Source organism: Lithobates pipiens, unplaced genomic scaffold (genome assembly GCF_037356315.1).
Source record: "Lithobates pipiens isolate NorthernLeopardFrog02 unplaced genomic scaffold, aLitPip1_a1.2 Scaffold_1, whole genome shotgun sequence".
Taxonomy (NCBI): Eukaryota; Metazoa; Chordata; class Amphibia; order Anura; family Ranidae; genus Lithobates; species Lithobates pipiens.
The window spans coordinates 193,898,096-193,913,437 of record NW_027507685.1 but is presented as its reverse complement, the minus strand read 5'-3'; the positions used below and the strand labels follow the sequence as shown (position 1 = coordinate 193,913,437).

Below are 15,342 nucleotides of genomic sequence, written 5' to 3'. Positions count from 1 at the left end.
GATGGAGCCCAGGTACATTATTAATGGATGTGGCACTTGTTTACTCGGGATGTTTGCCAATCCCAGGGCACAACAATCAATGTTTCTCCATAGAGCCCAGGTGCCAAATCTAAGGCCTGGATGCAGCTCTTTGGCACTCGGGCCACATTCACACCTGAGTGTAGACATTTTTTGCATGGTTGTTTGCAGCATTTTTGGGCTTTGGTGTTTTTTTATTAGCTGATATGCCACGTACACGCGACCAGACTTTTCAACGGACTAGGTTCGGTCTTTCCGATGGACTCTCCGAATGAACGGACTTGGCCACACGCAATCACACCAAAGTCCGACAGATTCGAACGTGATGACGTACGACCGGACTAGAATAAGGAAGTTCATAGCCAGTAGCCAAAGCTGCCCTAGCGTCGTTTTTTGTCCGTCGCACTAGCATACACACGAATGGATTTCTCGGTCCGGCGGAGTTCCGGTGGGAAAATTTAAAACATGTTCTATTTCTAAAGTCCACCGGATTTTTGGCAAGCAAAGGTCTGATGGAGCCCACACACGATCAAATTGTCTGACGGACTCGTTCCGTCTGACCTTTGCTGTCAAAAAGTCCGGTCGTGTGTATGTGGCAATAGAGAAAACTATTATCTGTTGCATCGTTTGTAACTAGGTATTTCAGCTTTTTTTTGATTTTCCATTAGCTCTTAGGATAAGGGATTTGAGTTCAGTTTAGGTTGGGGTTAGGGTTATTTATTATTTTATTTATTATTATTATTATAATAGGAATAATAATAAATGAATAAATGTAAAATATACAAATAACCATAAATAAAGAATTCAATAAATTCAATAAATTAAACAGGAAGTAAACCCTGATGAGTTTTACTTCCTCTTTATTTCCATGCAAAGGTAAAGCATAATGGGCTACTATGCATCGCATGGTAGGACATTGTGTCACTTACCTGTAAACAAAGCCTACGATGTCACTGCTGTCCCCACTAGCAGGGAGCATCCATCTTCACCCCTCTTCCTTCTGGTGTCCTGTCAAATACTGTCCCCGTCGGATAGTGTCCGCCCTGTACTGCGCTTGCGCAGTACAGAGGACAAGAAGATGCCAAAGGTCTCCGAAGATGAACGATGCCTGTGCACTGAATCCAGGTTCCAGCCCCACCATCCAAGTGGACATAGAGTTAGAATAAAAAATAGCCGAGCAAAGCGTAGCGAGCCCGCGAGGGGCCCTCTTACTAAGTGCTACCGTATGTCCACTTGGATGGTGTGGCTTCAACATGGACTCAGTGCGCAGGCTCCATTCATCTTCGGAGACTTTCAGTCTCCTTGTCCTCCATACTGCACAAGCGCTGCGCCTGCGCAGTACAGGGTGCACAGTATCCGATGGGGGGACAGATTTTGGTAGAACATCGGGACCGTGAACTCTGGCTCTGCAACTGGCTGACACCACGCCTGCGCATGTGAGCCGCCAGTCGCGGCATGGCCCCCTTTAGAAACGGCACGATCTGCCCTTTACTAAATTACAATATCGGCGCTCGGCTTTATTGTAAATATCTCCTAAACCATGGAGGTTTAGGATATATTTCCAGCACCTACTGGTAAGCCTTTAATATAGGCTTACCTGCAGGTAAAAGTGGTTGTACGGGGTGTACAAGCACCTTAATACTAAGTACTAATTAACCCTTAACTTTAACCCTTGCCCCTTAAAAAAATAAAATAACTAAACACCCTAACTCTTATTATTATTGTATTTTTTTGTTATGAGTTTGGGTGTTGTATTATTATTAGTATTATTCAAATAATAATAATGTGTTTAATATTTTTTAAGGTTAGAGGTTAACTAATGTATTGCGTATTATTCATTTATTTTACTTATAATGATTTTTAATTTGTGTATTTTACATTCATTCATATATTACAATTTTATTTTTTACTTTTGTAAATTTGAGCAAAAAATTGCGCAAATGGCTTGTTTCCATTTATTTCCATGGGGATACAAACGTGCCAAAAAACTCCCAAATCTGCCCGATTCGAGCGACAGAACTTATTTGAGCTTCAGGTGACTTGGAGTGGTTATGTGAACCATCTCCATAGAGTATAATATTTTTTTTTTCTCCTCCAGCACTTTTGAGCTTCAAGCAAATATTCGCTCAGTTGTGAATATTGTGTGGCCCGTAGGATTTTCTTCAAAAAAAAGTTTTAAACACTTGGCCACCTGAAGATTTACCCTCCTTCATGACCAGGCCATTTTTTTGTCATAGTGTCCTGTCAAATACTGCCTCCCATTGAAAAATGCCTCCGATGGGTGTGCGCTTTACCAAACGTCACTCCAGCTTATGTTGATCAGCTGGCATGATGGTAACACAGCGCATGTGCAGATCGTCTGAGACCTTTTTCGATGGAGGCTGTATTTGATTCTATGAAAACAGCAGAGCGAGAACGTACTTGTCAGATTCTGCTGTTGCGGGGTGGGTTTTCCATGTCCTGATCGGCGCATTTTGTGTGTTTACAGGACAGGTTTGGCATGTTGAATGGCTGGTGTTGCCTGTGTAACGGCAGGTTTTAACACACGCAGAAAACCCGCCCTTCAACACACCCAGAACCTGCCCCGCAACAGCGAGGCTTAATCTGACAATTACATTCTCCCTTCACTGTTTTCATTGTGTCGGATAATGCCTCCGACGATCTGCGCATGCGCTGTTGGCGTCATGCCAGCTGATCAACATATGAGCTGGAGTGACGTTTGGTACTGTGCATGTGCTGACGGAGGTATTTTTGCAATGGGAAATATTTATCGATAGAACGGCACTGCATTAATTTAACTGGTAACGTGCAACGCTGTAATAAAATAAAATGTCTTTCTTTTGGTGCTATTTGATCACCTCTGCATTTTTTACAAAAGACAGTCAATTTGAAAAACAAAAAAAAAAATTTCTGCTATAAAACCAATTCAATAAAGAAATTTAAATCCTATTTCTTCATCAATTTAGGCCAATATTTATTCTGCTACATGATTTTGGTTGGAATAAACTACCAGCAGAGGTAGTGAGGCAGGCAACAGTAAATTGGACAAACTTAAGTCTATAGTCAGACAACAAAGTTAACGGAAAAAAAAATAGGCAGACTCTATGCACTACACTTTTTTTTTTTTTTTTTTGCTGTCCCTTTTCTATGTTTCTAGAAAAAAATCCCAATATAGTGTCTGCAAACTATGGGATATATTTATGGAATTTTTTTTTTTTATATATATATATATATATATATATATATATATATATATATATATACGCTATATTGGGATTTTTTTCTAGAAACATAGAAAAGGGACAGCGAAAAGTGTAGTGCATAGAGTCTGTATGTGTGTGTGTATGTATGTGTGTGTGTATATATATATATATATATATATATATATATATATATTAGTGTGTGTATGTGTATATATTTGTAATGACGGCGATTTGTAGTGGGACTGCGATATTGTGGCGGACAAATCGGACACCTGACATTTTTGACACTTTTTGGGGACCAGTGACATTAATACAGTGATCAGTGCTTTAAAAAAAAATGCACGGTTACTGTACTAATGACACTGGCTGGGAAGGGGGTTAACATCAGAGGTGATCAAAGGGTTAACCATGTGCATAGCCTGTGTTTGTGCACTGTGCTTTTACTCAGAGAAAGGCATTTATCCATGTCCCTGCTTTGCAGGAACACAGGATCAATGCTTTGCCTAAGGACAGAACGGCGTTCTATCTAGTTTCTGCCCCTCTGCCTAATGATTGGCCTCGTGTCGGCGTTACCACCAGATCAGCTCCCGCTGTGTATAATCAAAACGGGAGCTGGTCACCTGTGGCGCGCATGAATGCCCCAGACCCGGAAGTGCGGGATCATGTACTAGGTAAGTGATCCTGCGCAGCAGAGCTGCCTTGCCGCCGTGTATGCAAGTTGTACGGTCGGCAAGCAGATAAGGGGCCTGCATGGAGCTCAAATTGTTGGCCTCTAGTAATGATGGCCTCAGATGTGTTTGGATTGTACCCGCCTGGAAGCCGTCACTCCACACCGCCAATAATGGGCAGCATGTGTATGTGCAGCTGCGGATCGGGGAATGCCTCACTGCTTATTGGTGGTGTTCAATGATTGCTTCCTGGCAGGTAGGATCCGAACACGTCTAAGCCGTGGGCTATCTTTAACACAGGGCAAAAGGGGCCAGACATGGTTTTGGGGCCCACAGCAGCTGCCCCTTGAGCCCACAAATGGTTAAATGGATTCAATAGGGCCCAAGAAAACATTTGCCCAGGGTCCAATCAATAATAAAGATGCCCCTGGCCTAAGCCCATCACTTATCTCTAGTTATCTCATGTAAAATATCTCCTGAAACATGTCCTTGGTCTCCAACATCTGCTGTAGCATGTCTGGACCATCTCCTGTTGCATGTCCTTCACTAAAAAATATGTAAAGCTGTTAATTATGTCGTGGGCTGCATTTGAGTCTCTCTATATAGCTTGACAAAAATATACAATGGAAAAATATAAATCTTGATTTGTAATTTTGGAAAGAGTAGAGAAGGCTTAAATAAAAACCCCTTTCAAGTTTATTTTTTTATTTTTTTGCCCAGTTTGTGTCCCATTGGAGATTTTCCTTTATTTCCTGTCTCAAGACACAAAAGTGACAAGAAAATTCTCCAAAGTAAGGGACAATTGTTTGGTGACATTCATAATAGAAAGTATACAAAAGTAAATTTGAATACTGATTGAATATTAACAGCATCCACCACCATAGCTAAAAAATAATCTGTGTGTGATATCACCACTACCAAGTGCCAAAATGCCTGCTTACCAGCTGCTGTTGACCTCGTAGTACAGGAGGTCAGCCACGCTTATGACTACCCAACCAGGGCCTTTTGCATGCCTGTGGATTCTCTCTACAGCAGTGTCACACTAGCATCCAGAAGACAAAAAGGAGCTCCACATAACGTAAAACCATAAATGAGTTATCAAAAGCTACTATGATCACACTTACATAAAGTACATTCTTGAAAATAAAATAAATTAAACCGCCTGCCGGCACATAAACACCCATTCTTCCAGGTTTCCACGATTACGGTGACGTCAGCGCGTCCCTGGTAACCCCTCTTTGAAGTGCTAATGGCTGGCATCCCTCCTCCCCCTCCCGCCGGCTTCAGCTACTGCAGGAGAGCCTTGGGGGCTCAAACTGTCCAAATTTATTCCCGCTCCCACCCCCACCCTGCAAAGAAAGGGAGTAGGGACTCTGTCAATCTGTCCCCAAGTACAATCCCCTTCGGTCATTCTGACTTGGGGAGGATTTTGCTGGGGGACAGATTGACCTAGGCGGGAAGGATTGTGACGTGTCAAAATGATGGGATAGAGATGTTACTATAGCAATATATGTGGTGGGTGACATATAGTATTGAAGTTCTTTACCTCTTGTGACAGTTTAATGTAGATGGCTTCTTGCATTCTGCTTTTGTGCAGGGGAACAAAAAATACAAAAGGTTTAAAAAAGAAGAGAAAAAACTGGCATCACTCTCTTGTATTTTTATGGGATATGTATAACTGAAGAAACTGCTTGGATAAACTGCAACAAGTCTTTAGCATTGCAGAAAAATTCAGTTAAATGTGACTAACTGCTACTAGATATACCATGACCTGTATCAACGAGAACCTTCACAGACTCTACTGAAGATGAATTTAATAATAAATGTTTAATAGTAGATGCTGAAAGTTGACATTTGTTCTTGCATAACAGTCCACCAAGATACATCCACATTATACTTTTATTTTGCAGGATCCAACCGTTGTATTCCCTGGCTGGTCCCGGGACACGTTTCAGCCATCTTGCCAAAGTGGTTTATGCCGGCAGCTAAGAAAAGGAGCTTGTTCCATAACGCACTCTGGTGAACAGGTTTCCTGATGAGCCCTCTATTCATTCACCACTGGTACATTCTGAGAAGTATTATTACTGATCTCTTGGAAGGACACAAGTGGATGGGAAGTCTACAAACTCTGAAACCCATTGAGCCATGCTTCTCAGCTGCTTGTCGTCACTGGAAGGAATGAACTAAACATAGACTAGAAGATGAAGTGATAGATATGGGGTCAACGATATGAGTATGTTCCTCATACCAATCTGCTTGTCCATCCCACTTAGACCTTTGACAAGCTCCAATTAAGAACCTCTTGGCAGATGCCACACCAAGGGGTCAAATACTCCTCCATCCTATATTATCAGTCCATTGATGTTTTTAAGTGAATCGCAGAATGAATGTAGAACAGTAGAATGAATTCTGCACTGCATTTCACTATTTATTAATCCGTTAGTAGAATATTTACATGAATATAAGAAAATAAGCATATTTAATTCTTTAATGGAAGGCAGATAAGTGCTGTCTCACTTTCGAAAAAGTGTTTCTTAATCATTGTGCAGTCCTGTACAGTAAGCGGTGCACAAATGAAAGTTAAAGCAAACTATGAACGATGAATGTGCATTCAGCCTTTCTCAACCAGGGTTCCATGGAAGCCTAAGGTTACTCCAGGAGTTGCTTTTAAGCTGTCTGTAGGGGTGGAATGCTTTCCAATGGCCACAAGTATAATGGGGTCCTTTTGTCATAGACCATCGCTGTAATTGGGGCCTTCACTCATCAATTATCTCAATGACCACCAGTGTAAGACTGTTTGTCTTACACTGATCATTAGGAAGGCCCTTCTCTACTGACCACCATTGTAAGAAGATGCATCTTCTTTCATTGACTTTCACAATAACCAACAATTGAGGGTGCTGATCTATAGTCTTTAGCAGGTCCTTTTCTACTGACCAATGTGAGGGAGCCTTTCACTGACTAGTTATGTAAGGGGCCACTTACTGACCACAAATGTTAAAGGAGCACTTTTACATTCACTATCCTAGTAAGTAGACATTTCGTCACTGACCACCAAAATGCAGATTTCACTGCCTGCAGTTATTTTTCTGGCCATTATTAATTTCATTCCATTACTTTACACAAAATAACTTTGTCTTGAACAGCCCTGGGTGTCAAATACTCCACATTCCTTATTCCTTTATTTATTCTTATATAGAAACTCACTTTCACATTATAGTACTGTGAGCTATAGTAGTTATTATGACCTGAAAGTCCTTTTTAAGAATTCCTCCATGTTAAAAAAATAAATAGAGAAAGCCTGATCTAAAGAGTTTACATACTAACAAAACAGCCCAGGCATTATACCATGCCTTGTAGATACTGATGTACCAGGACCTCCAAGGCACCCCTGGGTAGTAGGAGCTTTTTCTGCTTGATTCTCTATTCCTAAACGTCTTTTTTTTTTTTTTTTTTTACATTAAAATTAGCTCTTGGTTTTTACATATTATTGCTGGAACAATGATATTCCACGATGCCACAAAGCGATACAAATGAAAAATCATACACTAACCGAACATAGACACTACGCATATAGATGTAAATAGTCATAGGATTAGGTGAGCACACAAACAGATGTGCAAAGGTGATGTGAAAATGTACTGCCACCGCTCATGCTAGACATAAAGAAAGTCAGCCTGCTGATTCGGCCAACTCGAGGAATGATTGCTTCTCGGTTTTGGATAAAGTGGAGTTGGGTTAGAACCCATATGAGGTTTTTACTGCTATCTGGGGCCTCCATTAGTTGAGATTGATCCTCTCTTTCTGTCCTGACAATGTTTGCCAGAAAGGAAGTGAGAGAAACTCCTCGTCAGCCACACAGACAGAAAAGCTTGACACTTTAAACAATAGGCAGCCGCGTCTGTTGGAGAAATTCACCTCAAGTTGTTAATGAAAACAGCTACTGCAAAAAATATACTATTGAAAAGAATAAGCCTTGTGCAATGCCAGGACTACATTTCTCAACAACGTTAAATGTTCAGTAATTGTTGTGCATGGGCCTGAATTTTTTTAAGCTGCCCAATCTTAATACCTTAAGCCCAACTCCAGGAAAAAAAAAAGGTTTCCTAAGCAGTGTGGCTGTGCCTGCAATGCACGGGTCAACTGCTTGTTTTTGTCCAGAGGATTGGAGAAAGCTTATGCTCACCTGTTCCTCCATTCCGTCTGCAAGTGTTGCTCCCCCAAGATTAAGCTGTGGACTGTTCCTGACGTCTCCATGTCCAGAGCAGGTCTATGAGCATGATGACATCAAACAGTCCACCACAGGAAACAGAAGCCACAGGAACCGATCTTGTGTGGGGAGAATCAGAGGATTAGATGCATTTATCACCATTCTAGAATACCCTAGACCAGTGGTCTCCAAACTGTGGCCCAGTGGCTGGATGCGGCCCTTTACTTGCCTTTATCCAGCATTTGGGCACATTTCTTCCCACTAATATGAGGCAGCATTCCTCTGACTTAACACCAACTGTCGGGCATAATGCCTACCACTGATGCCAATAATGGGTCATTATTCATTCCACTAATGCCAATGATGTGGCATTGTTTACACCATTGACACTGGGTCATTTTCTACTCACACTAGCTCCAGTTCGGCACCCCGAAAGTCTGAAGGACATTAAACTGGCCCTTTATTTAGAAAGTTTGGAGACCCCCATTGTTATAAAGCCCTCAATACAATTTAGTTTTTTTTTCCAAAAACATTCTTGCTGATGCCAAAGGTTAAAGCCAACCTCTAGATAAACCTAAAAAATTGCACATATTACTGCGTCCCACTGCTCTATAAGATAAATTCATTACAGAGTAAAAAATGAAAGGCTAAGTTCACCTTTTCCAGGAAATTGCCTATTCAGTCAAGGCACCCGGTAAGTATTACGTAACTACTTTAAGTGGGATGTTTAGTAAATGGCTCAGTAACTCCGGAAATTGGGATTGGTAAGGATCTGCAAGAGGTTCACCTTTTCTAGGAAATGGTCTATGCAGTCAAAGGGCCCCCCAACTGTGCAGCTTTGTAAAAAAATAAAATAATAATTTACATTCATTTTATTGACATACCTGTAGGCCATTTGGGCCCCTCTGGAAGCCCCGTTGTTTTGCTAGAATGCAAAAAACAATTGGCTTTCTCTCATGTTACCTACAGGTATGAACATTTTATAATAAAATTATTGAACATTTTACAAAGCTGCACAGTCTATTTTTTGGGAAAGGTGAACTTATGCCCTGTACACACGACCAGAGTTTATTCCGACGGGAAAACCGAAGGTTTTTCCGATGAAATTCCGCTGAAACTGTCTTGAGTACACAGGATCATACCAAAGTCTGATCGTCAAGAACGCTGTGACGTACGACTAGACTAGAAAAAGGATGTTCAGTAGCCAATAGCTTCTGTCTCATACTTGCTTCAGAGCAAGTGTAGTTTTTGGTCCGTCGGAACAGCATACAGACGAGCGGTTTTCCCAATAGGACTTGGTTCCGTTGGAAATATTTAGAACATGTTCTATTTCTAGGTCTGTCAGAATTCCCGAAAAAAAAGTCAGATGAGGCATAAACACGATCGGAATATATGATGAAAAGCTTCTGTCAGACTTTTTCTATTGGACATTCAGCTCGTGTGTACGCGGCATAAGTCGTTAAGGGTGATCTTGCAGTTCCTCAGCAATCCCAATTTTGGACTTGCTGAGCCTTTTTCTAAACTTCCATCTTAAACTACTGACATTTTTTGACTGAGTTTTGGGGTCACAGTGATTTTGCAAGGATTCTTTGAGGGAACATTTTGGCAGCGAATGTTTAGCTGGCTCACTCTTCCACCGCGGTTGATGTTTTTCCATTTGATGCATTACAGTAGAACAGAAGAAAAAAAATTTCGTTGGTCGATGATTACCTCCATCCTGTTTATAAGTTCATCTCCTCAATGAGCCATAAGTGATAGAGGAACTCTGTTCAACTTGGCCTTCTCTGTGTTTAGCTAAATTGTTCACAGATACATTATTATTTCAGTAATGAAACCCGTTAGAGGTGTAACATATGGCCCTTGTGACTGGATTTTTAGAGCCAAAAAAGTCAGCCTTAGCTAAATAATGTAAAAAACATGTAGGCCACGGTTTATAACAATCATAGCTTTTGTGATCCTTTTTCAATAATTAGCTTTATTATGAACATTGTGCATTTCTTTTACAGCTGTTTGAAAAAAGAGTTTACATATTAGCCGATATTTCAGTGCAGTACCGTTAGAATGTATTCACTGTCGCTTTCTGTGTGAACACGTTCTTTTTCTTGACCCGTGCAGGCCAAAACTCTACCAATTTTCCATGCATGGGACCTTCAGGAAACTATTGTATGTATATGTTTATATCCATGAGGGCTGTACCAAAAGTGATTCAAAAGTGGGCTTAACTTTTTAAGAAGTTACATAGGTCGAGTAACTCTTCTTTTTCATTGCAGGTAAATTATGGATTCCAAGCAGAAGCAATGTGCTGCCATTAAGTTCTTGAAGAAGGGGTGTAGATTGTCCTATATCCACAGAAGACTACCGAATATTTATGGAGATGAGACCATTGACAAGAGCAATGTCTTGTGATTTGTGACTCAAACCAATGACGTTATCTCTGTAAATATTGTGTAGCCTTCTGTGGATATCAAAAAGCTTGCACCTCTTGTTCATCAAGAAGTCAATTATGCCACGTTGCTTCTGCTTGGAATCCATAATTCACCTGCAATGAAAAAGAAGAAAAGTTACTATAGAGCAGGAGTCTCCAAGCTTTCTAAACAAAGGGCCTGTTTACTGTTCTTTGAGACTTTGGGGGGTGGTCTCTTAGTGTAAATAGAACATGCCCTGGTGGTAATGGGAATAAACAATGTCCCATCATTGGTATTAGTGGAGGAATAGTGCTCCATTGTTAGTATTAGTGGGAGGAATAGTGCTCCATTATTGGTATTAGTGGGATGACTAGTGCCCCATTGTTGGTATTAGTGGGAGGAATAGTGCCCCATGGTTGGTATTAGTGGGAGGAATAGTGCCCCATGATTAGTATAAGGGGAATGATTAATGCCCCATCATTGGTGGGAGTAGTGCCCTGTCATTGGTGTCAGTGGGAGGAATAGTGCCCCATTGTTGTGGTTAATGGGAGGAATAATGCCCCATTGGTGTCAGTGGGAGGAATAGTGTCCTGTCATTGGTCTCGGTGGGAAGAATTGTACCCCATTGTTTATGTCAGTGGGATAAATATTGCCCTAAAGGCAGGATATAGACCAGCAAAGAGCAGCATCTGCCCCCTGGGCCATAGTTTGGAGACCACTCCTATAGCAGAAGAGTTACTCTACCAAATTGTGAAATTTGAACGGCCTATGTAAGTTAATAATAAAGTTACCCCCACATTTGCATTACCTTCAGTACAGGCCTTGTAAGTATGTATGTGCGTGTGTGTGTATGTATATATACAGTATCTCACAAAAGTGAGTACACCGCTCACATTTTTGTAAATATTTTATTCTATCTCTTCATGTGACAACACTGAAGAAATTAGACTTTGCTACAATGTAAGGTAGTTAATGTACAGCTTGTATAACCGTGTAAATTTGCTGTTCCCTCAAAATAACTCAACACACAGCCATTAATGTCTACATGTTGTCTGGCAACAAAAGTGAGTATACCCCTAAGTGAAAATGGCCAAATTGGGCCCAAAGTGTCAATATTTTGTCTAGCTACTATTTACCAGCGCTGCGTTAACCCTTTTGGGCATGGAGTTCACTAGAGCTTCACAGGTTACCACTGGAGTCCTCTTCCACCCCTCCATGATGACATCACGGAGCTGGTGGATTTGGCGACCTTGCGGTCTTCCTCCACCTTCCATTTGAGGATGCCCCACATATGCTTAATAGGGTTTAGGTCAGAGACATGCTTGGCCAGTCCACCACCTTTACCCTCAGCTTCTTTAACAAGGTAGTGGTCATCTTGGAGGTGTTTTTGGGGTCGTTATGTTAGAATACTGCCCTGCATCCCGGTCTCTGAAGGGAGGGGATCATGCTCTGCTTCAGTAGGTCACAGTATATGTCGTCATTCATGGTCCCCTCAATGGACTGTAGCTCCCCAGTGCTGGCAGCACTCATGCAGCCCCCAGACCATGACACTCCCACCACCATGCTTGACTGTAGGCAAAACACACGTCTTTGTACTCCTCACCTGGTTGCCGCCACACACTCTGAACCAAATAAGTTTATCTTGATCTCATCAGACCACAGGACGTGGTTCCAGGACATGGATATGTTGTTAGTCTGCTTGTCTTCTGCAAACTGTGGTCTTGTGCATCATCTTTATAAGAGGGGACGACAGCCATGCAGACCAATTTGATGCAGTGTGTGACGTATAGTCTGAGCACTGACAGGCTGATCCCCCTCCCCTTCAACCTCTGCAGTAATGCTAGAAGCACTCCCAGGTCTATTTCACAAAGACAACCTATGGATATGATGCTGAGCATGTGCTCTCAACTTCTTTGGTCAACCATGGCGAGGCCTGTTCTGAGTGGAACCTGTCCTGTTAACCACTGTATGGTCTTGACCACTGTGCTACAGCTCAGTTTCAGGGTCTTGGCAAACTTATTATAGCCTAGGTCAGTGATGGTGAACCTTGGCACCCAAGATGTTTTGGAACTACAATTCCCATGATGCTCCCATGCACGCTGTATTGTAGTTGAGCATCATGGGAAATGTAGTTCATAAACATCTGGGGTGCCAAGGTTTGCCATCACTAGCCTAGGCCATCTTTATGTAGAGCAACAATTTTTTTTTCCCAGATCCTCAGAGTTCTTTGCCATGAGGTGCCATGTTGAACTTCCAGTGACCTGTATGAGAGAGTGATAACACCATTTTTAACACACCTGCTCCCCATTCACACCTGAGTGCTTGTAACCCTAGCAAGTCACATGACACCGGGGAGGGAAAATGGCTAATTGGGCCCAATTTGGAAAATTTCACTTAGGGGTGTGCTCACTTTTGTTGCCAACAGTTTAGACATTAATGGCTGTGTGTTGAGTTATGAGGGGACAGCAAATTTACACTGTTATACAAGCTGTACACTCACTACTTTACATTTTAGCAAAGTGTCATTTCTTCAGTGTTGTCACATGAAAAGATAGAATAAAATATTTACAAAAATGTGAGGGGTGTACTCACTTTTGTCAGATACTCTGTGTGTGTGTGTGTGTGTGTGTGTGTGTATATATATATATATATATATATATAATACACACACAGACTTTTTTTTTTTTTGACCAAAAGTAAACTGAAGTATGGAAGTTAAGACACAATGTACCTTTGTACAAAGACCATTAGAGTGAAGGCCGGAGTTCAGCTTAAGTCCATGTGTAGATCTACACAAAATTCTACATGCCTAGGGCCCGGATGAGCTCTACTAGAAGGTCATCTGAAGATAGTTTGTGTCATGCTCTCTTTATGCGCCATGTAATGACATCATTGTAATTACAGTGCCATTGGTGCAATTTTAGTGATCTTGAAGTTTTGTTTTTTTGTGTGAATAATTCTGTAAATTGTCCTGTAAATATTTTAACGGCTCACTTATTTTATGAAGGATTGTAGTTCTAAGTGTTGGCTTAAGTGAAGGATGTTGAAAATAAATATTATGGAAAAGTTGCTTTTGGTACTTTAAGTTCTTTGTGGTAAAATGTGTGCAAAAGTCCTTTCAAAATATGTCTTGGGCCTCATTCACATGAGTGTACTATAGCGTATATGCAATTGTGAGGACCATCATGTTTGCCCTATTCATTTCAATTGAGACTCAGTGGCTGCATGGCCACTGCTCCTAATTTGACAGCCGTATGGGTGAACACTGTATTTAAGGCTGTCATATTGGAAGCAGCAGCTGTGTCTCTGCAGCTGCTGCATCCTAGTTGACATAAATGGGACTACCTGTGTAGGGATGCATGAACCGGCCGTGCATCCCTGTAAGGCCAAACATTGCGCCATCTTTCCACTGACAATGTAAGGAGCATTCTTCCCACTGATCGCCAATGTAAGGAGCATTCTTCCCACTGACCACCAATATAAGGAGCATTCTTCCCACTGACCACCAATGTAAGGAGCATTCTTCCCACTGACCACCAATGTAAGGAGCATTCTTCCCACTGATCACCAATGTAAGGAGCATTCTTCCCACTGATCACCAATGTAAGGATCATTCTTCCCGCTGTCCACCAGTGTACTAGGCCTCTTCTATCACTGACCATCAATCCCCAGGTCACTTTTGGACTTTTCACCAATGTAAGGGAGCAATACAATTTTTTGCCCATTATTCTTAATATTTATTTGATTTAAATATAAATGAACATATATTACGAAGAACTACTCTATATTGTAGTTAAAAAAAAAAAAAAAAAAGTTGGAGTTGCGCAGGTGAAAGTAATAAGTGATCAAAAAAAGCAGCTGGCAATCACACAACAGAACAATTTGTGTAAAATATATACATCAACCATGTGAGTGCTAATGCATACAAATAAAAGTGACCATGAAGAGAAGAAAGTCACCACATAGCGTAAAACACTGGTGGTTTTATGTTTTGTTTTCGCAGATCCAATAAAGTGCAATACGTGAATAAAAGTTCCTACATAAAAATCTGCAGATCTGGATCAAAGTAACATGATGTAGTTGGACATGGACTCCGCCCAAAGTCGCATGGTGTAGGCAGAGTCTATGTCCAACTACACCATGCTACTTTGATCTAGGTCTGCAGATTTTTATGTAGGAATTTTTATTCACGTATTATACTTTATTGAGCCTGTGAAAACTTTTAAAGCATCTTTTCAATAAAACCCACCATGGTTTTACACTGAGGCGACTCTTTTTATATAACATTCACAAGAGAGAGTGAACAACCAGCACTGTTGGCTGTGACGTTATCCTCTTTCATACCTAGTGGATGGATCCTCCATGGTTTGTGAATCCATGTCAGACTAGGCTCGTATAATGTTGAGTCTATGCACTAGGCATTCGGTAAGGGCACATCTTGTACTATACCAGTGGAAGGTGCACTTGGGTGTTTGGTTGGCCTTCATCTTTGGACACGATTGCAACGATTTCATGACATTTATCTCTATATGGACACTCTAACATACTGTAGTATAGAGCATGACCAGGTGCCAAATATGCTAAGTACTATGGAGTCCTTATATTTTTCTTAGATCTACAATTTTCGGTTTACACTAATAACTCATGAGCAGAAAATATAAAGAGGAAAAGATCGCTGCTACTCCGGACCAGCCCAGGTGAATAATCAATAAGGAGCAGCCTCAGCCTACATGTCTCCACCACACCACATACTCTGCATTTTGCCTAACCTTCCAGGGCTTAGTCATACAGACTCTGACTAAGCCCCGGTTGATGGGGCGAAATGCATCAGATTGTGG

General features: G+C 41.3%; 1 protein-coding gene across 2 annotated transcripts in view; it reads left to right on the top strand.

Moving 5' to 3' along the window:
* Window positions 1-13,573, top strand: part of OPHN1 (oligophrenin 1) — a 201,576-nt gene extending 188,003 nt beyond the window's left edge. For both annotated transcript variants that reach the window (XM_077479375.1, XM_077479367.1), the window contains one exon: window positions 5,800-13,573. The gene's annotated coding sequence lies outside the window, so the exon portion shown is untranslated. The remainder of the gene's footprint in view (window positions 1-5,799) is intronic.
* The last annotated feature ends 1,769 nt before the right edge of the window (window positions 13,574-15,342 follow it).